Source organism: Lampetra planeri, chromosome 82 (genome assembly GCF_965212315.1).
Source record: "Lampetra planeri chromosome 82, kcLamPlan1.2.h2, whole genome shotgun sequence".
NCBI classification, from domain to species: domain Eukaryota; kingdom Metazoa; phylum Chordata; class Hyperoartia; order Petromyzontiformes; family Petromyzontidae; genus Lampetra; species Lampetra planeri.
This window is the reverse complement of record NC_136186.1, coordinates 810666-835803: the sequence shown is the minus strand read 5'-3', so window position 1 is coordinate 835803 and position 25138 is coordinate 810666. Positions and strand designations below refer to the sequence as shown.

Sequence of the window (25138 nt, the reverse complement as noted above, 5' to 3'; positions counted from 1 at the left end):
TAGGGTGGATGTCTGGATGGCATCTGTTTCAAATTTCTCCAGGAAAACATTCGCTCTCACTGGTGATGAGGGGGAACCCATGGGGGTACCTTCATTTTGTTTGTAGAAAGTACCATTCCAGGTGAAGTAAGTGTTGGTAAGGCAGTGCCTAACCAGATTAGGTACATCAAGATTCAGTCCATGTTGGACTAAATCTTCAATTATTGCTAAAGTGTCAGGTACAGGAACCTTGAACAACAGAGGAACTACATCAAAGCTGACGAGCAAATAATCTGGGGACAGTGAAATGCCCTTTATTAGAGAGACCAAGTGAGCTGTTACGTACTACTAAGGTAGTCTTGCCCATGAATGAAAGCAAGGTATCAGACAGAAAACGGGGCCAGTTTGTAGGTAGGTAAGTTGATAGTGGAAACGATTGGCCGAAGTGGAGTACCTTCTTAATCCATGATCTAATCCCATCTGGAGTCTACAAACTGACATGTACCTGCGGTAGCAGCTACATTGAGGAAACGAAACGACATGTCTCGGACCGTGTTCGCGAACACAAGAGAGATCTGAAACACGGCAGAACCAATACCTCTGCCGTGGCTGACCAATTTTATAACGCTGTGGGCTCGCATGATATAGTTTTTTTCAAAGGTTTGTTCATGAAGCCATTCAGATTTATAAATATAGACATAACTTCAACCGAGAAGATGGATACAAATTGAGCAATCATTGGAAGGATGTTATTAACCAGGTAAAACCTTTACTATTTATGGTTGTTCCATCATATCTGCCGGGTACTAGTCTATTTTTTCGAGTTAATTTCCCCCCTCATCCCCAGCGTTCCCAGCCTCCCACTTGCATCCCCGCCCACTCCCCCCCCCAGGCTTCACGTCCTCTATTCCCTTAGCGCTCACGCAGCCCCATCCCCCTACCCCACTCCCCCCCCTCTCTCTCTCCCCCTTTGCTCCTCCCCCCCTTTCTTACCTATATAACCTCTTGCCACGGCAGCTCTCTCACCCACTGCATTGGCATTGTTGCTGCATGGGCATTGTTTCTGCATTGGCATTGTTTCTGCATTGGCATTGCTGCTGCATTGACATTGTTGCTGCGTTGGCATTGTTGCTGCATTGTTGCTGCATGGGCATTGTTTCTGCATTGGCATTGTTGCTGCATTGACATTGTTGCTGCATTGGCATTGTTGCTGCATTGACATTGTTGCTGCATTGGCATTGTTTCTGCATTGGCATTGTTGCTGCATTGACATTGTTGCTGCATTGGCATTGTTGCTGCATTGGGATTGTTGCTGCATTGGCATTGTTTCTGCATTGGCACTCGTGCACCGCCCATGCTCCTGGTGCTGTCGGTACACTTGGGCTACGCCCATCCCCAACCCTTATAAACTGTTTGCCTTTAGAGGCTGACTCCTTTGCCTGATGACGACCGCTTGTGTTGCGATCGAAACGTCGTGATTTATTTTATTTCTACCTACGTGACTTTACCGAAAGAACCAAAGAGTATGGATTCCTGCAGCCACGAAAGCTTCAAATCAAGATTCACTAATTGGCTGTCGGATGGTGGCGGGTTTAACGACACATTTATATTTACACAATCTAACCCAACAAGCCTTTATTATGGTATGAGAGGGTTAGGGTTGTAAAGGGTTATGGTTTTAGTGGTTTTGGGGTTTAGAGGGTGAGTGGTTAAGAGGAGCGGTCGTCAACCTTTTTGGTACCAGGGTCCGGTTTCGTGGAAGGTAATTTTTTCACGGACTGGAGGGGGGGGGGTCACCATTGGGTCTTTCCCCCTTTTCAAAGAAGCTCTGCAGCGATGTTTGTTTTTTACTCATTTTGGCTAGGGTTAGCTTGTGAGCTTACCAAAACTGCGCAGTGCGGGAAAGAGGCGCAGACGGAAGTGGGCGGGCCATGCGCGGACTTAAATAAGTGTCAGATTCTGACTTCTCATGAGTGTGCAACCTAGATCCCTCGCATGCGCAGTTTACAGTAGGGTTCGCGCTCCTATGATAATCTAATGCCGCCGCTGATCTGACAGGAGGCAGAGCTCAGACAGTAATGCGAGTGATGAGGAGCGGCTGTAAATACAGATGAAGCTTCGCTCCCTCGCCCACCGCTCACCGACTGCTGTGCGGCCCGGTTCCTAACATGCCATGGACCGGTACCGGTCCGTGGCCCAGAGGTTGGGGACCCCTGGTTTAGAGGATTGGAGTTTAGATGGGTTGGGATTTAGGTTGGGGATTTAGCGTTTTAGAAGGTTAGAGTTTATAAGGTTAGGGGTTTAGATGGTTAGGTGTTTAGAGGGTTTAGAAGGTTGGTTTTTAAAGGTTTATAAGGTTAGGGGTTGAAAGAGTTAGGGGTTTAGATGGTTCTGGGTTTAGAGGGTTAGGGGTTTACAGGGTTAGAGTTTTCAGGGTAAAGGGGTTTAGAGGGTTTGGTGTTTTGAGGGTTCGTGTTTTAGATGGTTAGGGGGTTTAGAAAGTTAGGTGTTTAGAGGTGTCGAGGGTTTATGGATTTCGATTGTTAGAGGTTTAGGAGTTTAGTCGTTTATAAGGTTATGGGTTTAGGAGTTTAGAGATTTCGGGATTTAGAAGGTTATGGATTTGAGGATTTTCAAGGGTTAAGGGGTTAGAGGGCCAGGGATGAGAGGGTTTAACACCTACACTTAATATTATCTGTAATAAAAGGTGTTTTTTGTTAGTCTCCAACACAGCGGTGTCCTAAAGTAGAAACAAATTGGCATTTTTTGGTCACGTGATAAAATGTATTAATTGGCTGTCGGGTGGTGGCGGGTGTAATGACGCATTGACATTTACATGAACTTACCCCCAAAACCCTTTATTATGGGATTAGAGGGTTAGGTGTTTAGAGGGTTTAAAGAGTTAGATGTTAAGAGGGTTGGTATGTTAGGGTATACGGGTTTAGAGAGTTAGGGGTTTAGAAGGTTAGGTGTTTAAGAGGGTTGGGGTTTAGATGGTTTGGGATTTAGGTTAGGAATTGAGAGTTTTAGAACGTTACGGTTTTGAGGATGAGAGGGTTAAGGGTAGAGTTTTATGGTTTTGAAGGTTATGGGTTTAGAGGTTTGTAGGTTTAGAGGGTTAAGTGTTTCGAGGTTTAGCCGTGGTAAGATAAAACATTGTTTAGTTTCATTTGTATATATGTAAATAATTTGTTTACCTCTCCTGTCGTGTTTTGTATTCTATTTTTGTTGTTAAATTTTGACCCGCCTGACTGCACATCTGTGAAAAAGATATTTATTGCTCGTCCTTCAGTACAAAATAAATACTTTTTTTATTTTTAATCTCATTGGCCTCTGTACGAATCTATGGATTTCGGTGTGAGTTTTTGGGTCTCTTTGAATGTATGGATCTCTGTGTGAGGCTATGGGTCTCTGTGTGAGCCTAATAAGGTCGCTGTGTGAGTCTATGTGTGTGTGTGTTGGAGTCTATGGATGTCTGTTGGAATCTATGGGTCTCTGAGTATGGATGTTTGTGTGAGTCTTGCATGTATAATGAGCGACTTCCGCAACACGTCGTGTAGAGGGTACTTCTTTCATTCATATACGGGCACAACAGCTTATCTCTCGCAACACTGGATGTTAGCGTCTCTACGGGCTACACACACACGGTCGATCACTGAGCGTGGTTCCACCATCCGCACTCGGCCACAGCACTGGTTGACGGCGAGCTGGGGAGGGTGATGGAAGCCGCAGGAGATCTTCCACGTGCTCGGACGATGGAGAGAGATGACGGCGAGCAGCGACGCAGTCCGGACCCAAGACTCCACACACGAACCCCCGAGCCCTCCTCCGCCCCGCTTATATCGACGCAAGCGCGGCTAGGCTCCGCCTCTGGCCACGCCCTATTGTGGAACCTTCGAGCGGGTTCCCGGAGCATCCCGGCCAGCCCCACCCATTACCTTTGGCCCAGATACCTCTCCCTTTCGGATTGGATGTTGCTACAGCGGTGCCTGTACCCGTGCTTCCCTTTTCTAACCAGCAGGTGTCATCATGTCTTTAGACATGCACAAATTGAACTTTAAAAGGGCATTGAGGGTTGCGGAATCAGAATTGAATATTAAGTTCCTGTAATGTTTTATAATAATAGACTTATTCCAGGAAAGCCACACTGAGTCATAGTTAGGTTCTGAATTGAGTTTTTATTTTAAGATATTTCGCCCAATGAATGACGAGCACTTATACAAGTGGAGGGAAACCGGAGCACCCGGAGAAACTCCACACTTACTAGGGGGAAACACTGTAAACCGTATAGGTGAAGATGGCGACCATCCCACTTGCTGTACTGTCTTCTCCTGGCGAGACAGGTGATGGCACCTAGACGCCCAAGGGAAGAGGGTTTCACAACATTCACTGTGCGGGGATCCACCAACCCTCTCTACCTTCCACAGTGCCAGATTACAGGAGTGTGCCTGTAATCTGGCACTGTGCGAATGATAAGAACAATAATAATTTATAAAGTGATAACAATAATACTCATTTCTATTTGTAACGTGACAATAATTACTTGTACTTACGACATAATAATCATTTTACTTGTAACTTGATAGTAACGATAATAACTTCTACTTGTAATTTGATAACAAAAATATGTACTTGTACTTAGAATGTGACAACAACCCTATGGAACACCCAGTGATGAACAATGAACCCTATGGGAACCTTATGGGAGCCTCAGTGAGTAACACTGAACCCTAAGGGAACACCAGTGAGTAACACTGAACCCTAAGGGAGCTCCAGTAACACAGAAACCTTAAACGAGCTCCAGTGAGTAACACTGAACCCTATGGAAGTGTCAGTGAGTAACATTGAACCCGAAGGGAGCGTCAGTGACGAATTCTGAACTCTATGGAAGCTCCAGTGAGTAACACCGAACCCTATTGGAGTGTCAGTGAGTAACACTGAACCCTATATAGGAGACCCAGTGAGTAACACTGAACCCTACGGGAGACCCAGTGAATACAACTGAACTCTAAAGCCACCTACTCACTCTTCTTAGTTCTTTCGGTAAAGTCACGTAGAAGGGAAGTAATAAAATAATAAAAATGAAACATAATAAAACAATTCTCACGACGTTTCGGCCACAACGCAAGCAGCCGTCCTCAGGAGAAAACCAGGTCTGTCGAGGCGACAGCGTCTGAATGACGCTGTCTTTCCGACAGACCTGTTCTTCACCTGAGGACGGCTGCTTGCGTTGTGGCCGAAACGTCGTGAGAATTGTTTTGTTATTATTTTTTACTTCCCTTCTACGTGACTTTACCGAAAGAACCAAGAAGATGAATCCCTGCAGTCACGAAAGCTTTAAATCGAAACCTACTCACCCCTTAGTGTGCTGATTCGGTCTTCATAGGTGATTGCTAACAGCACTTACCTCAACAGTCTCTTCAGGCTATACAATGAATCCCATACATGGAATGTATGTCTTTGTGTGTGAGTTTGTGAGAGAGTTTGCGTGTGCGAGTGAGTTTGTGTGCGCAAGTCAGTTTGTGAGAGTAAGTTTGTGCGAACGAGTGTAGTGTAGCGGTGAGTGTGCTGCGCTACGAGCCTGGTGACCCAGGCTTGATTCCCTCTCACAGTCAACACCAGTTTCAAATGAGTACCTGAGAGAGTGGATGTGAATGAGTGGGTTGGTCAGTGAATTTCTGAGTGAGTCGGTGAGTGAATGGATCAGTGAGTGGATGATTGAGTTGGTGAGTTTTTTAGTGATTGGGTGGATGGGTGCATGTGTAAATGCAGTACAGGGGACTAGCGGTCACAGGGGGTAATGACAGGGGAATTAGCAATGGAAGAGACTAGGGGCCACAATGGGTAATTACAGGTTAATGAATAGACAGGGTGAACGATCTGCGGTCTATGAGAAGGATCGAGAATAAGGCTGTGGCCAAGTGACAGAAGGGAGCAGGTGTGGATCAGGGACCAAGAGCCATCGAGAAGGTTCTAGAGAGGGGGCGTGGTCACGGGTTAAGGGATGGCCACGCATAGGATAAAACGTGTCGAAAACGAGAGGCTCGGGGCTGCTGAAGCCGGGGTATTCGCCTGTCAAGTGTTCGTGCCTTCAATGAAGATCACCGACAAGAAACGTGTCTCCTGGTGTCATTACAACTGGTGTCAGAAGTGGGGTACCATCATGTCACGGTATAACCGAGGGAAGAACCCACCCGAGACGACCTTTGACAAAGGAAAGGACGAGGGGGAGACCTTCCTTCAGTCAGCCCCGGGAGGCGGGGTCCCGGTCAACAACCCTCTAAGTGAAGAGGAAGCTGCGGTGGCAACTAGGGGAGGGGGGGGGGGTGCAGGCGACCGACAGCAGCTACAAATCATGGAGGGGTGGAGCGAGGTGATGGGATGGCTGACCAACTACTGGCAGCAGTCGAACAGCTCACCTTGCGGTTGGGCAAGGCTGCGGTGAGAGGGGGAGCCACGGACAGCGTGGAGGGGATCGTCGCAGGGGGAGCTGCGCGATCAACAGCCGCAGTCGTTCGCGTGGTGTAAACCAAGCAGGAGAGCCTTACTGAGTCTCAAGACATTATCAGGAGGCTCCTGCTACATTGGAATGTTTGGCCAATTGCATTTAGTTGTGCATGTGGGAGGAAACGGTACCAAGTAGAATGTCATGAATACGACGAGGATGCACCTCAATGACAAGGATAGATGGAATCAAGAATCCATCCATGTACACCTTCGACTAGTCACCTTGTGGCCTAAGCCCACAACACCCGGTATTCCCAGGGAGTCTCCCATCTAAGCACTAAACCGAGGTCTGCTTACTCTCCCAGAGCCAATGAAATTGTGTGGTGTATTCAAAGCCATTGGGTTGAAGGCAATCGACAGGCAGGCAGAGCGAGTGGTGGGTGCATGGGTGGCAGTACAAGCGGCCGATGTAGACCGCTCTGATTGGATAGAGGTGGTCGAGCCAGATGATTGTGTAAGCAGTAGCGGAGTGGTGCATCGTGGCCGTGATCGGACATCAAGTGGTCAAGCGGGTATTGTGTGCAATGCAGTAGAAACCAGTTCTGAACCGTCACACCGGTGGTGAGAGGCTGCTGACTTGGAGACGTTTGCCCCAGCTCCAATTCCGAGTTGGCCAACTGTAATAAGGTCGAGATCCTCCCGCGAGCTCAGGGAGGCCGGCTCGGGGCGCTGGCGCTGCGAGTCGACCACGGCGAGGGTCTGGAAGTAAGGGGACGTACGCTTGCGGGCGGCCGCCAGACGAGATGCCGGGTCTCTGAGCGGTAACAACGATTTCGATTGAAAGCTTTCGTGACTGCAGAGATTCATCTTCTTGGTTCTTTCGGTAAAGTCACGTAGAAGGGAAAGAATAAAAAAATAAACGTAATAAAATAATTCTCACGACGTTTCGGCCACAACGCACGCAGCCGTCCTCAGGTGAAGAACAGGTCTGTCGGGGAGACAGCGTCTGAATGAAACAGCACCATGCTTGGAGCGTATATTTAAGCTGGGTTGGAAAGGGGGGAAGGGCGCCTTGACAAAATAATTTGCAAATCAAGAGGAATTTAGCATATTTAGGGGAAATGCAGGTATGTGATTAGTATTACTTATGCCCGTGCATTATGCAGGATTAGCAGCATCAAAGGGAGGGGATATGGGAAATGCAGGTATGTGATTAGTACTACTTATGCCCGTGCATTATGCAGGATTAGCAGCATCAAAGGGAGGGGATATGGGAAATGCAGGTATGTGATTAGTACTACTTATGCCCGTGCATTATGCAGGATTAGCAGCATCAAAGGGAGGGGATATGGGAAATGCAGGTATGTGATTAGTACTACTGTAATAACAGCTATCGTGGGTTCACGTGGGGGATTGGCTTGCCGGTCCTGCTTGTAGCCAATAAGGGTCGAGATAGGGAGTGTCGGGCCGGCGTGATCACGGCATGTCATCAGGAGTGATTGGCCCAGCCATTTGGTGCCCCAGCCAATGGGGATCCGGGTAAGATGCATGGTCCCGGGATTGACAGTGAACCATCGAGAACGGTCGAGATTGCCCATGGAGGATTGGCTGGGAGGACCACGTGACGAAGGGATTAAGAGGGAGAGAGAGGAAGGATCGAGGGAGAGACTGGGAACTGAACGGGGGCGAGAGCCACGCGCGAACGGGGCTCCGGGTGCCACGTGCGCGGTGGGAGCTGGTGGGAGTCCGCCGCCACTACGTTGTCTGCCAGCAACGGAGCGTGTGGGAGCAAGTGTACCGTGAAGTGAAAATAAAGAGGACCGATTCCGAATCCGTCTCCGGAGAATTATTACATTGGTGTCAGAAGTACTTCTGCGACTGTTTGGACGATCGTCAAGATGTCCAAGCACCCCAGAAAAAATAACCTGCCTGTGCCTCTATCGGAGGAGGAGGTCGAGACGGATGAAGATGAGCTGTTGGGAGCTACAGCCCCTATGCCGCCTGCTGAAAATGTACTTCTCGACGTCTCTCAGCGTCGACCGACGGAAGATGCGACCGCTGCAGGAACAAAAGGCGAGTGGCGGCTGATGGCGGAGCAGATCGAGTCATTACGCGCCATTCTGCTTAGTCTGGTGACCGCGGTGGCATCCTCACCAGCCGCGGGCCGCCAGATTGCCGATCAACTGGACGCCGCGGGAAGGAGTCCGGTGAAAGAACCTGCGTCCGCCATTCCTTCTGCTACGCGGGAGGACGCCGTCATTCTGGGTGGAGCAGCTGCGCCGGAGCCGTCGGCCGCCATTTTGGGCGCACCTACCGCCACGCGGCCACCGGCCGCCATTTTGTCTGATACGGGTGGAGAGCGGGAACGCCAGTCAGAGACGCCCGCGGCGCGCGCTTGCCACCGCGGACATCGCCTTCCACAAATCAAAAAATTCATCGCCGGAGGTGATTGGAGTGCTTTCACATGGCGCTTTGAATCGGCTTTTAGATCCGTCAATTGGACGGAGAATGAAGCACTGGGAGCGCTACCTACACTGCTGGACGATGTTTCTCTAGGGGTCTTCCGTTCCATTCCGGCGGCCAAGAAGAAGACACTGCGGGACGCGTTCGTGGAGATGGCGGAATTCTATGACCCACCGACGTCAGCCACCAGAAAATTTATGTTACGTCGCCGAGCATCGGAGGAATCGCCGTTGGCCTATCGTGGGGCATTGATGGCGCTGGCCATGGCTGCCTACCCCGACGCGACGGCCGACCATTTGGATCCTCTCATCCTCTCCCGTATGCTGGAGTTGGCTCAGGAACTCAAGATTTTGCTGCCAGTGTGCGGCCACGAACCACTTACATCGCGATGGGTGGCGCGCTGCCTGGACGCAAAATTTAATATCAGGCGTTGGGACCAGATGGCGGCGTGGACGGGGAAACCGGAGATCGACGGGCCACCTTTGGGGTGGTCTCCACGACTAGTGGTCCACTGCTCCGACGACTCGGGCGACGACGACATGCTGGCTGCTGCTGTTTCGCACGAGAGTCCGGGACGGCGGCTGCGCGACCAGCGTGGCAACTACATGGGCCGTCCGCGTGCAAGGGCCGGGTCGTCCGACCGACGGCCGACGTCGGCGGCTTGCTTCAAGTGCGGCAGACGGGGCCATTTCGCCCGTGACTGCCGCTGTCGGCCTCTACTGTCGCCTCCTCCGACGAGGGGACCTCCATCTCCTCCACCTGCCGCGGAGCCGCAACAACCTCAGGCGAGTCGGCACACATCGGACACCCGGCAGGTCCTGTCACATCACCCATCCATTCGCACTCATTCTCACACTCCTCAGGAAAAATTTACTTCCCCCACTACAGTTACGCGCTCTGCTACGCAGTGGAAAAAATTGGCTCACAGGGTGGTAGCTGCGGCTTCGGGCTCGTCGACGGTACGCGGTACCATCGACGGCGTTGATGTGCGCATCTTGGTGGACACGGGCGCGTCGGCCACCATCATTTCTGATGTTATTTTCCATCTGTTGTCCATCCCTGCGTCGCAGATACGTAGGGTTAATGATGCGTGTGTCGCCGCGAATGGGGGAAGCATGGGTATCTGTGGCCAGGTGGATGTGAGCATCGCTATCAGAAATATTACCGCCGCAGGACCTGTGTTAATCTCTCGCTCGCTAGCTGTTCCATGCTTACTCGGTACTGATTTCCTGCGTCGGATGCCGCTGAAAATACGAGTCGACCAGGACTGTTTAGAAATGCCGGGGGGTCGTCGTACGGCGTTCCTGCCTTCCTTGTTGGCCAGCGCGCCTACAGGTAACGCAGTCACTGCCGTTCTTGCTGCTACGGTAGAAGTACCGCCGGGAGCACAGATGTTAATACCGTTGCGTTACCGTAAACCCCTTCGAATGGGGAAGGGTGCAGAAGGCGTGCTGCTATCCCCATCTAATTCGGCATCTAAATCATTTTCTTTAGCGGCGGCGCAAACGATCGTGCGACCGGGTCAAGCACCTTTTATACAGGTGTTAAATGGGGGACCTGACCGCGTTATTGTTCCAGAGGGGTCGGTGTTGGCTCACGCCACTACCGACTTCGCCTCTTGCGACGCAGCGCCGCGTGCACGAATGCCCGCTGGTAGGCCCCCACACGATCGCTCTCAAGAACGTTGGATCGCAGATTTGTGCGGAGAAAATTCTTCCTTGTCGAACGAACAAAGGAACGCCCTGCGTTCATTATTGATACAGTACACTGATGTTTTCAGTAAAAATGATTTGGACCTCGGCCGCACGTCGCTTTTGTCGCACCATATTGACACCGGTGCGACACCTCCCATCTCTATGCACCCTCATCGCATGAGCCCGGCGGAAAGGGATCACGTGCGCGGAGCGGTAAATGAATTGTTGGCGGCGGACATCATTTCGCCGTCCAACAGCCCTTGGGCCGCGCCCGTCGTTCTGGTAAAGAAGAAAGATGGCGGTACAAGATTTTGTGTTGATTTCCGCCGGTTAAACAAAATTTCGGTGGCGGATGCATACCCCTTACCGAGGATGGATGATTCGTTGGGCGCTTTATCGGGTGCTAAGTTTTTTTCTACCCTTGACTTGTCCTCGGGGTTCTGGCAGCTTCCCCTCGACGATGAGTCGAAGGCAAAAACGGCATTCCGCACGCCGCAAGGTCTCTTTGAATTTAATCGGTTGCCTATGGGCTTGAATGCGGCACCGGCGACGTTTCAGCGGCTCATGGAATTGGTGCTGACTGGACTGCAGTGGGAAACGTGCCTCATATATCTTGACGATATAATTGTTTTCAGCCGCACGTTCGAAGAACACCTCCAACGTCTAGAGGCGGTTTTTCAAAGAATGCGTACGGCTGACCTTCAATTTAAACCTAAAAAATGCTACCTTCTGCAACACTCTGTCCGCTACTTGGGTCATATCGTCAGTTCGGACGGCGTATCCACTGACCCTCTGAAAACGAAATGTGTACGAGAGTGGCCCACGCCCACTTCGGTGGGAGATGTTCGGCGGTTTATTGGGTTCGCTTCCTATTATCGCCGCTTCGTTAAAAATTTTGCGACGTTGGCAAAGCCATTACATGTTCTGACTGGCAAAAATCAAAGGTTTCAATGGGGAGCGGAAGAGGAAAAATCTTTTATGGCACTTCGGAACCACCTCGCCACGGCGCCAACGCTGGATTACCCAGATTTCTCACAGCCGTTCATCCTCGATACGGACGCTAGTGATATCGGCATTGGGGCCGTTTTGTCGCAACGTAAGGACGGGGTAGAGCGAGTAGTGGCGTACGGCAGCCGGGTTTTGTCCCCTGCGGAAACACGCTATTGTGTGACAAGACGGGAACTTTTGGCAATTGTTCACTTTGTCCGTTTGTACCGGCCGTACCTGTATGGACGGAAATTCCTAGTTCGCTCAGATCATGCGGCTTTACAATACTCCTTGAAATTAGATCAACCGTCAGGCCAATTGGCCAGGTGGCTGGAATCGTTACAAGAATTTTCCTTTAATATTACATACAGAAAGGGGGCCCGTCATGCGAACGCTGACGCGCTCTCAAGGCTGCCGCCCCTTCCTCCGTGCACTTGCCTGACGGGCACGCACCGCTGTGCGGCACCGGCCGCTTCGCCTTGTCCGGTTATGGGGGCGATAGCGGATGAGGATGCGGGGGCGGAAGCGAAGGAGGACGACCAGCAAGGGTCGGTGGACACGGATGATATCTTATGGTTACCGCACGCGGTTTGGCTACGTGAGCAGGAGGCTGATGCCTCGCTGTCTCCACTACGGAAATTGATAGGGAAACAAAAATCTCGATTGGCGGGTTGGAAATGGCAGATGTTCCGAGGCAAGTCGGGATTGTTAATGTGTACTGACGGGTTGTCTGATCGACCACGCTTGGTGGTGCCTACTTCACTTCGCTACGACCTGCTTCGTGCTTTGCACGCTGATAAATTGATGCACCTCGGCGTCCAAAAGACTTTGGCCGCACTGCAGAAGGATTTCTTTTGGGCCGGTATGATAACAGACGTCAATGACTTTATTCGCTCATGCCAGGACTGTGCAAAGAGGAAGCCGCCTCGGAACCCCTATGTACCACCGTTACATTCCATTGAGGTGTCCCGCATTAACGAATTGGTCGCTCTCGATATTCTGGGCCCGTTTCCCCCGTCGGCGAGGGGCAATAAATACCTTCTCGTCGGGGTGGAATATTTTTCTCGATGGCCGATGGCCTGGCCCCTACCCGACCAGACGGCAGCATCCATTACCGACGCTTTCTTGAACGGGTATGTCATGGACAAGGGGGCACCTGAAAGGCTGCTCACAGATCAGGGGCGGAATTTCTCTTCCAAATTGCTTAAGGAAGTTTGTGACGCGTTGGGTACGAAGAAAATTCGCACTTCTCCTTACCACCCACAAACAGATGGTATGGTGGAACGATTCAACCGCACCCTCTCGGCTATGCTTTGTCACACGGTCAGTGAAAAGCAAACCGATTGGGACCTGCACATACCAGGCGTCTTAGCGGCTTACCGCATGGTTCCACACACATCCACGGGATACTCACCATTCTTTTTGATGTATGGCCGTGAAAATGTTCCACCCATCGACGTGCAATTGGGTGAGCCAAGCAAACGACCGTCCCGTTCCTTGCCTGACCACGTGCGTGACTCGCTTGAACGAGTGACGGAGGCGCGAGAGGCTGCCCGGTGTGCGACAGCCCGTGCTCAGGCAAGGAACGAACGTTATGCGCGTCGATCGCATACTCACATGTCTTGGTCAGTGGGGGACCGGGCGTGGCTCCACTGCCCCCAGGTACCGGCGGGCACATCCCCCAAACTGCACAGGCCGTGGCGAGGGCCTGTAACACTAATAGATGTTCGGAACTTGCAGAGTATCCGTGTTCAGTATGAAAATCGGCGGTGGTATGTCCACTCCTCACGGCTTAAACCCTATGTTGACGCGCGTGTCGGCCCTTCATCCCCATTAGTTGACCTGCCGGGTTCCGTCGAGCCGACCACGCCGCTTGCCACACCCATTGATCCCAAGGGGGACTGTGTTGTGCCTCCTACAGATGAACAGGTTCTGAGGGCTGAGGTGGCCCCAGCCGCCCCCCCTCCAATGAGACCTGACCTGGGCGTGACCAAGCATCCACAACCTACTTCTTCTTCAAGCCTACCACCTCCTGTCCATCCGGAAGCAAGGGGATCAGGCGCTGGAAGCGGAGGGGGTCCCGCGTCACGTACGCGGTCGAAATCTCTCCCGTTTCGTTAACGTTTGATCGTTCGTTTAATTCCCTGTTGTTACTGCGCTGCAGGGGCGCCCTAATGTATGTCGTGATTTTGTTGTATGGGTGACTTTTTAAATGTTGTAGGCGCAGGGACGCCGGTTCACCCTCATATTGTTAAACGCACCTTGGTGCCCTAATAATAAGTTTCGGAATTGGTTTATCACCCTTTCCCAGCCGAGACGGCTATTTTTTTTCACCGGGGGGAGAGGGTGATGTAATAACAGCTATCGTGGGTTCACGTGGGGGATTGGCTTGCCGGTCCTGCTTGTAGCCAATAAGGGTCGAGATAGGGAGTGTGGGGCCGGCGTGATCACGGCATGTCATCAGGAGTGATTGGCCCAGCCATTTGGGGCCCCAGCCAATGGGGATCCGGGTAAGAGGCGTGGTCCCGGGATTGACAGGGAACCATCGAGAACGGTCGAGATTGCCCATGGAGGATTGGCTGGAGAGGACCACGTGACGAAGGGATTAAGAGGGAGAGAGAGGAAGGATCGAGGGAGAGACTGGGAACTGAACGGGGGCGAGAGCCACGCGCGAACGGGGCTCCGGGTGCCACGTGCGCGGTGGGAGCTGGTGGGAGTTCGCCGCCACTACGTTGTCTGCCAGCAACGGAGCGTGTGGGAGCAAGTGTACCGTGAAGTGAAAATAAAGAGGACCGATTCCGAATCCGTCTCCGGAGAATTATTACACTACTTATGCCCGTGCATTATGCAGGATTAGCAGCATCAAAAGGAGGGGATAGGGGTAGCAAGAAATAAATAATTCCAAGCGTTTGCAGTTGAAACAGAAACTTAATTAGAATTGCATGCTTTTCTGTCATTAGCATAACGTACTTCAGTGTTGTGGGGCATCTAAGATTCATATCGTCAGCTTAAACTGTGAAAATAATCACAAAATTCCGCTATCAAAGTATACTACTGTTTTTGTACGTACACTGCTGTGTATGTACACTCGTGTGTGTATGCGCACTTGTATGCATGTGCACCCGTGTGTGTATGTGTAGTGGTGGTGTTGACGTGCGCCGACTGTGACAGTGATGGATCACGGGGCGGCGCGGGGTGCGGGGTTGGGCACGCGTTGTGGGCGTGGTGTGGACGCGCGCGCCGGGAGTGACAGATGACGGGGCGGCGCGGCGTGGGTGCTGAGGCACGCTGAGATGTGGGAAAACAGGATCGTAGCCAGCGCCCAGTGATTGGTCAAATAGGATGGGTGCTCGCAGCGACGTCCGCAGGTGGGGTATAAAGGGGGACGCGCGAGAGCACTCGGGGAGAGTTACCCAGTTGAAGACCAGAAGACGGAGTTGAAGACCTAGTGCCCCGAGACCCCTAGTCCCGCCGTCCTTGTAGGGACCGGGGCCCTGTGTGGCTCGGAGGCGAGACTGTGGGACCCGGGGTCCGACGCCCACGTGGGTCGGGCTGGGGACCCACAGTCAAGACGGACACCCCGGGCAGGGAGTGTCCAGAGTAGCTCAGTGGGCGTTAGTCGCCGAGTAGCTAAGTGGGTGTTGGTCACCCGAGTAGCTCAGTGGGCGTTAGTCGCCAGGGTAGCTAAGTGGGTGTTGGTCACCCAAGTAGCTCAGTGGGCGTTAGTCGCCGAGTAGCTAAGTGGGTGTTGGTCACCCGAGTAGCTCAGTGGGCGTTAGTCGCCGAGTAGCTAAGTGGGTGTTGGTCACCCGAGTAGCTCAGTGGGCGTTAGTCGCCAGGGTAGCTAAGTGGGTGTTTGTCACCCGGGATACTAAGTGGGTGTTAGTCACCTGTGAACGAGTTTGGTAAAATAAAGAGTGTGCTACCCGTGAAGTCGTCTCCCGCCGAGTTACTACATTACATATGTATGAAGCAGTGTGTATGCACATTCGTGTATGTTTCTACCGCGCTGTGTATGTCCACTCGTGTGTGGGTGTGTACATGGGGGTGTATATGTGTACTCGTGTATGATTATGTATTGGAACAAACACATTATTTTTATATTGTGTCGTACAAAGAATTGAGGGGCAACGTGGTAGGAATGCGCCAACACAACATGGAACTACAGGGATGAGACTCCCCGCTCGTGGTGCTAAATGAATGAAAACAGCGCCACTGAGCAGACAGAGCCCCGCCCCTACAGCTCGTGAGTGTGACGTAGTGAGCGTGACCAGCGGACTGCCACGATGCTGCCAGGTAAGGGTAAACTTGTGTGATGGAGATGCTTCACCTGAAACTCGCCTCCACACGTGTTCGCTATGAACATTGTAGCAATAAGGGACGATCAGTCATCTTTAACATAGCAGGTCTTTATTGTTCTGCAAGTATATTAACGTTAAAACTCGTAGATACACATGCACACTCGTGTGTGAATGCACACTGCTGTATATACAGTCGTGTTTGGATGCACACTCGTGTTCGTATGTCTTCTCGTCAGTCGTTTTTTAAGGAAAGATATGGTTTAACACGTAGGCTTTCGCGACCAATGTTATTCATAATCAACGTTTTTAGGTTTAGATCGCGTTATTTATAAATGTGTCGTAACCCTCCACCACCCGACACGGCCAATCAGTAAAAATGTGTCACGTTGACAAAAGTCGTACTCAAATTGTAAATGTTGTGGCTTCAACACACCGGTGGGCTAAAGCAGTGAACTATTTGTCTTTTGTCAACGTGACACATTTTTACTGATTGGCCGTGTCGGGTGGTGGAGGGTTACGACACATTTATAAATAACGCGATCTAAACCCAAAAACGTTGATTATGAAAGATATGGTAGCAATAACGTACGATCAGCCATCTTTAAAAACAAATCAGGTCTTTATTAATCTGCAAGAAAACTCACGTTGATACTCGTATCGAAATCTTTATTAATACGCATGCTCAAACAGTTAAAATATATTCTTAAAATCAAACACGTAAACGTCGATTTCCCCTTTGACGTCCTTTTCGCTTGAAGCCATTCGTCCAAAGTATAAAATTGTTGTGAGAAGATGACAACACACCTTCTACAATAAACAGCACACATTTAACAGCCCCGATGATCCAACGACGAGACGAGGCTATGTATCTATCGAAGTATAAAATAGTTGTCATTCTGAAATCAGTGAACTCTTCTGGAACTTCAAAGGAAGACATTCATCTGAACACATTATAGAGCATTCACAACATCACTCTCCCTTGAAGTCCTAGAAATCACCGACATATATATATAAGAGACACGAATATGACTCTCCAGCCACTCCACTACATCAAGCCATCTCTCAGGATGCAACTGCATGGGGTCGAAAGAGGAATTTCGTTTAGGACTCATGACAACATTTTTACTCTTTGCTTGATGATGCCTTTTAAGTGTTGCTGACCGTGAAAATGCTTCCAACACACAGAACACTCAAACGGTTTTGTTGAAATAATTACACTAGCTTGGAGTAGTGCTGGAAATCACTGATATAATCAATTGCACCTAATAAATTGATCTAACAAAGACACAAACGTGCACATTCCAGGACTTTAACAGAAGTAATCATTACTTTGATTATCCAGCCACTCCAGCAGCCATTTCTCATTATAAACCTGCATGGGGTCAAAAAAGGAATTGGCGTCAGGGCTCAGTACATCCAGCCATCTCGCAGGATCCAACTGCATGGGGTCGAAAGAGGAATTGTCGTCAGGACTCATTACATCCACGCATCTCTCAGGATCCACCTGCACAGATTCGAAAGATGCATTTTTTTCAGGACTAATTGCAGCACTTTGTATTTCACCTTTTGATTTCACTTCCCTATCATTGCTGATCTTCTCATGCTTGTTTCGGGGTGATGACCGTGTGAAGATCTGACTTCCTTGCAAATGCCTTCCCGCACACAGCGCAATTGAATGGCTTCTCGCCCGTGTGTGTTTTTTGGTGACTGTTAAGAGTTGATTTCTGTGAAAATGACTTCCCACACTCAGAGCACTTGAATGGCTTCTCGCCCGTGTGTGTATTCTGGTGACTTTGAAGATTTTGTTTCAGTGAAAATGCCTTCCCACACACAGAGCACTTGAATGGCTTCTCGCCCGTGTGTGTGTTCTGGTGAGTGTGAAGAGTTGATTTCTGTGCAAATGCCTTCCCGCACACAGAGCAATTGAACGGCTTCTCACCCGTGTGTGTTTTTTGGTGATTGCGAAGAGTTGATGAATCTGCAAATGCCTTTCCACACACAGAGCAATTGAACGGCTTTTCGCCCGTGTGTGTTTTCTGGTGAGTGTGAAGAGTTGATTTCTGTGCAAATGCCTTCCCACACACAGAGCAATTGAACGGCTTCTCGCCCGTGTGTGTGTTCTGGTGAGTGTGAAGAGTTGATTTCTGTGCAAATCTTAATTTTAGAACTTTCGTGACTGCAGGAATTATTATTTGGTTCTTTCGGTTAAGTCACGTCTAAAGATAAAATAATAAATTAAATTAAATAATAGAATACGACGTTTCGATTGCAACACAAGCAATCATCATCACGTATAATGAAATAGCGACATAATATCTAACCCGAAAACTATAGACAGACATATTAGCAGACAGATATCACAAGATACATACATAGCGAGAGCAACACATGCCTTCCCGCACACAGAGCAATTGAACGGCTTCTCACCCGTGTGTGTTCTGGTGAGTGTGAAGATTGTGTTTCAGTGCAAATGCCTTCCCACAAAGAGAGCAATTGATGTCCCTGTAACCCGTCTGAAGAGATCGCCACGAACTCTCCCGAAGCAAAGTCCCCAAGCAGTCGCCAAGCAATCGTGCTCGCCAGGCTGGGTCTCGTGGAAGAAGGGTTATCTGCAGAGCGAGGAGTCGAGCGTCTATCCTCAGCAAAATCCCTCTCGAAATGACCTTGAGGTCTGATTTTAAGCCCCTTATAACTTCGCTCTCGCATCAAAATCCTTTGTTCTCGGCTTGGTCTATCATGGACTTTGCATTCAATTGTAATTTTTTGCATTAACAATCCGCATATCTAGCAACATAATACATATGTACATCTCACTGCATAATTGTACACTTCCGTTTGAATAAGGATGTGCATCTCCATGCATAATTCCATGATTCGTGTTAATTTGCTAATATTCACCCCCCAATGTTCTCTAAACTGCTGCAAGTTTAGAGGATGATAAAGTGACATACAGTCTGAAGTATCAAAATTGGTGATCTCGAGATTGATTTGGAATAAGATGTGCAAGTTTATACTGTACTGACTTTGTTTTATAAATATATTTAAGGACAATCGTGTTGAGCGGGGTGTTTCTAAAAAACGAGTGTTTTATATTAAAAATTCTGCCATGAACTTTGAATAATCATCCGAATGGTTTAGCTTGTAAGCGTGGTTTATTATAATGTCCATATTAAAGGTGTTTTGGGTTAGATCGCTTAAATATACAAATGTGTCGTTGAAACCCGATACCACCCGACAAAGCTAAATAGTAAGGGTTGTCACGTAAACAGAACATGCACATTTGCCACTAGTACAGCACACTGGTGTGTTGAGGAGCCAAGCCACAACATTTACAATCTGAGTACGACGTTTCGCCTGTAATTAAAACTAGCCTCGTCAGTCGACAGTCAGCTTTGGGAAGTCTCATGTGTTGACCACGCAGCTGCGCTCTATTAAAGTACGCTGCCCTTTGTCGGCATGCATTTATTTAATGTTTTATTTTAAAGACACATTTATATACTTCAGCGATCTAACCTAACAACCTCTATTATGGATGATATTGGCCCCGAAATCCTACGTGTTAAACTCGTGTGTATGTGTTTAATATTTTGGATGTTTTTAAAAATAATTATTGCATTGAATTTGGAGAGGTTACCAGCGCCTCGCACCCGTCCAGAGACATCGTGGGCCTCTGTGGTGGCTACGAGCCTTCCCTCCAGGACATTGCTCACATTCAGCGTTACCGTCCGGCACCGCGGATGCGGTAGCGGATTCTTTTTTTCCGAACTCTGCTCGTGGCTGGGTAATTCCAAACAACAGGAGGTCGTGAAAAAATACTACTGTTTGTATGTACATGGATCTGTACTTCTGTGTATGTCCACTCGTGTGTTTATTTACACTCGTTGATGTGGATATGTACATGCGTGAATGTGTGTGTATAGGTATGTACAATCATTTGTTGGCACATTTGTTCGTGTAATAGAACGCAATCCCTTGTACTTACACTGCTGTGTATGTACACTCGTGTGTGTATGCGCACTTGTATGCATGTGCGCCCGTGTGTGTATGTATGAAGAAGTGTGTGTGCACATTCGTGTATTTTTCTACAGCGCTGTGCATGTCCACTCGTGTGTGGGTCTGTGTACATGGGAGTGTATATGTGTACTCGTGTATGATTTTGCATATTGGAACAAACAAATTGTTTTTATATCGTGTCGTACGAAGAATTTTGGGGCAACGTGATAGGAATGCGCCACCACAACAGGGAACTACAGGGATGAGACTCCCCGCTCGTGGTGCTAAATGAATGAAAACAGCGCCACTGAGCAGACAGAGCCCCGCCCCTACAGCTCGTGAGTGTGACGTAGTGAGTGTGACCAGCGGACTGCCACGATGCTGCCAGGTAAGGGTAAACTTGTGTGATGGAGATGCTTCACCTGAAACTCGCCTCCACACGTGTTCGCTATGAACATTGTAGCAATAAGGGACGATCAGTCATCTTTAACACAGCAGGTCTTTATTGTTCTGCAAGTATATTAACGTTAAAACTCGTAGAAACACATGCACACTCGTGTGTGAATGCACACCGCTGTATATACAGTCGCGTTTGGATGCACACTCGTGTGTGTGTATGTCTACTCGTCCGTCTTTTAAGGAAGGATATGGTAGCAATAACGTACAATCAGTCATCTTTAAAAACAGGCTGCAAAAAAACTCACGTTAATACTCGTATAGAAATCTTTATTAACACGCAAGGAACTAGGCAAATTATTTCTCAATTTGGAATTAAACAGTTAAAACAGATTCTTAAAATCAAAAACGTAAACGTCGATTTCCCCTTTGACATCCACTGAAGCTATTCGTCCAGAAGTCCAAGCCATCAAACACAGGAACAACGAACGTGCAATTCACGCACACTCTTAAACCTATTATTTGAAGTGAATTAATTTATTACACAATGATGAAAATTAATGAACATGTTTAAAATATTGAGCAAAGTTGTGATCACTGACTCTCTCCAACTTTAGCTCAACAAGATCACTTAACCACGAGAGTAAAATCAGGAATTGAACCACCTCACAACCACTGCGCATCACACCACATCAACAAGTAATCCGATCGGACGATAAAGCACCACCTTAACGTGACGAAGTCTAGAATAAACCTCAACACTCAAGACACGGAATTCAACACAAACACTACGACAAAATGAATAACAGGAATGGGCAAATCTTAGAAGAAGACGGCACACCCAGATCAGTAGCTGTGAGAAGATGACAACACATGGCAACTTCTACCATAAACACCACACATTTAACAGAGCCGATGATCCAACTACGAGACGAAGCAATGTATCTATCGAAGTATAAAAGTGTTGTCATCCTGAAATGAGTGAACACTTCTGGAACTTATCAGGAACACTTTTATCTGAACACAATGTAGAGCATTAACAATATCACTCTCGCTTGAAATCCTAGAAATCACTGAAAAAAATATATAAGAGACAGAAATATGACTCTCCAGCCACTCCAATACATAAATCCATCTCTCAGGTTGCAACTGCATGGGCTCGAAAGAAGAATTTCGTTTAGGACTCATGACAACATTTGTACTCTTTGCTTGATGATTCCTGTGAAGTGTTGCTGACTGTCAAAATGCTTCCAACACACAGAGCAATCTAATGGTTTTATTAAATTGATTACATTAGCTTGGAGTTGTGCTGGAAATCACTGATATAATCAATTTCACCTTATAAATTGATCTAACAGAGACACAAACGTGCACATTCCAGGACTTTAACAGAAGTACTCAATACTTTGATTATCCAGCCATTCCAGCAGCCATTTCTCATTATCAACCCGCATGGGGTCGAAATAGGAATTGTCGTCAGGACTCATTACATCCACTACATCAACGCATCTCTCAGGATCCACCTGCATAGGTTCGAAAGATTCATTTTTTTCAGGACTAATTGCAGCACTTTGTATTTCACCTTTTGATTTCACTTCCCTATCATTGCTGATCTTCTCATGCTTGTTTCGGGGTGATGACCGTGTGAAGATCTGACTTCCTTGCAAATGCCTTCCCGCACACAGCGCAATTGAATGGCTTCTCGCCCGTGTGTGTTTTTTGGTGACTGTTAAGAGTTGATTTCTGTGAAAACGACTTCCCACACTCAGAGCACTTGAATGGCTTCTCGCCCGTGTGTGTATTCTGGTGACTTTGAAGATTTTGTTTCAGTGAAAATGCCTTCCCACACACAGAGCACTTGAATGGCTTCTCGCCCGTGTGTGTTTTCTGGTGACTGTTAAGAGTTGATTTCCGTGAAAATAACTTCCCACACACAGAGCAATTGAACGGCTTCTCGCCCGTGTGTGTTTTCTGGTGATTGCGACGAGTTGATAAATCTGCAAATGCCTTCCCACACACAGAGCACTTGAACGGCTTCTCGCCCGTGTGTGTTTTATGGTGACTGTTAAGAGTTGATTTCCGTGAAAATGACTTCCCACACACAGAGCAATTGAACGGCTTCTCGCCCGTGTGTGTTTTCTGGTGACGGTTAAGAGTTGATTTCAGTGAAAATGACTTCCCACACACAGAGCAATTGAACGGCTTCTCGCCCGTGTGTGTTTTCTGGTGACGCTGAAGTTATGCTTTCCGTGCAAACGCCTTCACACACGCAGAGAAATTGAATGGCTTCTTAACCGTGTGTGCGTGGCGCTGTGGAGAATTTATCTGCTCCATGTGACGGATTCTTCAGAGCAGAGGAACAGTTGCGGGTGTTGTTGAGAGTTAAAGGTACCCTTTAAGCTGCGTGGATGGCTGGCTCAAATCGCCAAAAAGCAAACTCTCACTACCGTCTAACCGAGACACAGTAACGTCTCGTACGTCGGACGACACACGATTACCAGTGTATCCACTAACAAAGTCACTTTCTTGTTGATGCACGGCGTATCGATGTCCCTGTAACCCGTCTGAAGAGATCGCCACAAACTCTCCCAGTCGCCACGCAATCGTGCTCGCCAAGGCTGGGTCTAGCAGAAGGGTAATCTGCAGAGCGAGGAGTCGAGCGTCTTTCCTCAGTGAAATTCCTCTCCAAATGGTCTTGAGGTCTGATTTTAAGCTCCTTATAACTCGGCTCTAGCATCCAAATCCTTTGTTCTCGTCTTGGCCTATCATGGACCTTGCATTAATTTTTTTTTACATTAACAAACTGCATATCAAACAACATAGCTTAGCTAATCTGGCCATTGTTATTAAACCTTAATATGTATGTGCATCTCACTGCATAATTGTATGCATAATTCAGTGCTTCCTGTGAATTTGCTAATATTCACCCGGCTATGTCCTGTAAACTGCTGCAGGTTTAGAAGATTTAACAACGACATACAGTTCGAAATATAGAAATGAAGATGTCGAGTTTGATTTGGACTAAGAGGTGCAAGTTTATACTGTGATGAACCTGTTTAATAAACATATTTAAGGACACTCGTGTTGAACATGGTGCTTCTAGCAAACAAGTGTGTTATATTATAATTTACGTCATAAACTTTAAATAATCATCTGAATGGTTTAGCTTGTAAGCGTGGTCTTTAATAAAGTAATGCAACAAGAACAATCAACCACCTTTTAGTCTGTAACATACGACCTTCGGTGTGTATATACACCAGTGTGTTTGTGTTCAATATTTTGCACGTGTTTAATATTTTGGACGTGTTTTTACGGTAATTCCATTGAATATTGAGGGGTTACCAGCCTCTCGCACCCGTCCAAATACCTCGTGGGCTACGAGCCTTCCCTCCGGGACATTGCTCACATCCACCACAGCGTTACCGTCTGACACGGTCAATGAAGGAAGGGGGTTGTTTTTGCAAAACTTTACTCGTGGCAGGGGAATTGAAAAAAACAGGGAGTGCCTCCTTCTGATAAACAAAAAACGAATGAAGGGGGCGTGGGAGCGTGGCGTAAGGTGTGGAAAGCTGTAAGTCACAGGTATCATTCGAATTGGGTCAATGACACCAGCACACAAATGGTGGGGTCGTTTGGAATGATGTTGCATTGATGAAATATGAATTTTTCGACGTTGTATTTCATGATCTTTAAATTAAATTTTTGTTTTTAGAATTTACAATCTGCATATCTAGCAACAGAGATTCGCTAATCTTGCCATTGAGCTTAAGCCTGAATACGTATATTCATCTCACCGCATAATTTGCATTCATTTGCTACTATGTTCACCCTGCAATATGCTGCAAAATGCTGCCAGTTCAAATGCGTTACCAGGGAAATGCAGACTGAAGTATTAAAATTGTGATTTTGAACTTTGAGGTGCAAGTTTATACCGTGCTGACTTTGTTTTATAAATATATTGAAGTACTTGTGTTGATATGAGCGCTACAGAACAATCAAGGTGATTTGTTTAATTGAATCCACGCAAATTATTACGATTGCTGTCATACACTTTTAATGATAATCGACATGGTATTGCCTGTAAGCGTGTGTGTATTTACACTGCTGTGTAAGTACGCTTGACTTTGACTCGTGTGTGTACGTGTTTGTTGTAAGCATTGTAGAGTTAACGGATGCTCAGATAGTTCAAAAAAATCCGATTTTTATTAATCTGCAAAAAAATATTGACGTTAATATTGCTGTGCATGCACACTCGCGCGTGTGTTGAGGTAGTGTAGTGGTTAGCGCACAGCTCAATTCTCGCTCACGTTAAATTCATGCTCACGGCCAACACCAGCGACGATTATCTGAAAAGTATATAATTTAATGTTGGGTTTGTCGATGGCAGCATATAGAACGGGGTAGACCCGTGTGATGTAAGGGAAAAAAGTTTAGCTGGAAGCATATTATATTTTTTGCGACAGAGAATTGTAATGTATTACTTACTGTTAGTAGCTCAGCTTATTGGAGAGTATATTTAGTATACTGATGATACTATGTAGTTTATACTTTAGTTTTTTACGTGGTTGTTTAGTTACTGCAGCTACATACTATTAACATTCCTTCCCTTTATTAATGCTACCCCTATTCCCTCCCTTTGATGCTGCTATTCCTGCATAAATGCACGGGCATAATATGACTTTGAAACCCCCCGCCCACCTCCTACGCATTTCACAAGTAGTACTAATCACATATCTGCATATGCTAAATTCCTCTTGATTTGCAAATTGATTTGTAAAGGCGCTCTTCCCCTTACAACCCAGCTTAAATATACGCTCCAAGCGTGGTGGTGTTTCATTCAGACGCTGTCTCCCCGACAGACCTGGTCTTCACCTGAGG

At 47.9% G+C, this 25138-nt stretch overlaps 1 pseudogene; it reads right to left on the bottom strand.

Moving 5' to 3' along the window:
- Positions 1 to 25138, bottom strand: part of LOC144738377 (uncharacterized) — a 277849-nt pseudogene that overhangs the window by 196204 nt on the left and 56507 nt on the right.